Here is a 416-nt window from a genome sequence, read left to right on the forward strand (position 1 = left end):
GCGCCTGTCCTCCCCCTTAACCTCCCCCCGACACCCTGGGTCTGCTCTTTTGCTCTGCCTTTTGTCAGACCCTTCGCCCACCCTGCGGCGTCCCCTTGGTCTGGCCCAAAACGCCGCCCGCTGAAGCATCAGTTTCTGCTGGGCTCATGGGAACGGGGCTGAGACAGGGCAGGGGGGTGTCCCCCCTCCTGAGACCCCCAGGGAGTGGGTCCTGACTAGTGCAGGCAGCTGGGAGCTTCATTCCCATCCACTGCCAGCCTTCCCTGGCCCTTTAGATGGCTTTCATGGGCTCTGGGCTCTCTTGCAGCCCTGGAAAACCCAGCATGCCACCTCCTCCTGCCTCAGTTTCCCCACCTGCAATAAGTTTTTTCTCTCAGTGGCTGCCGCCGCCCCCCCAGGACCCCCCCAGGTACCTG

General features: G+C 63.5%; 1 protein-coding gene across 1 annotated transcript in view; it reads right to left on the reverse strand.

The window, feature by feature from the left end:
• The window catches only part of CLPS (colipase, pancreatic), a 1,405-nt gene that overhangs the window by 734 nt on the left and 255 nt on the right, over nucleotides 1–416 (reverse strand). The gene's annotated exons all lie outside the window — the stretch shown is intronic.

Source organism: Merops nubicus, unplaced genomic scaffold (assembly GCF_000691845.1).
Source record: "Merops nubicus isolate BGI_N331 unplaced genomic scaffold, ASM69184v1 scaffold31890, whole genome shotgun sequence".
In the NCBI taxonomy this organism is placed as follows: Eukaryota; Metazoa; Chordata; class Aves; order Coraciiformes; family Meropidae; genus Merops; species Merops nubicus.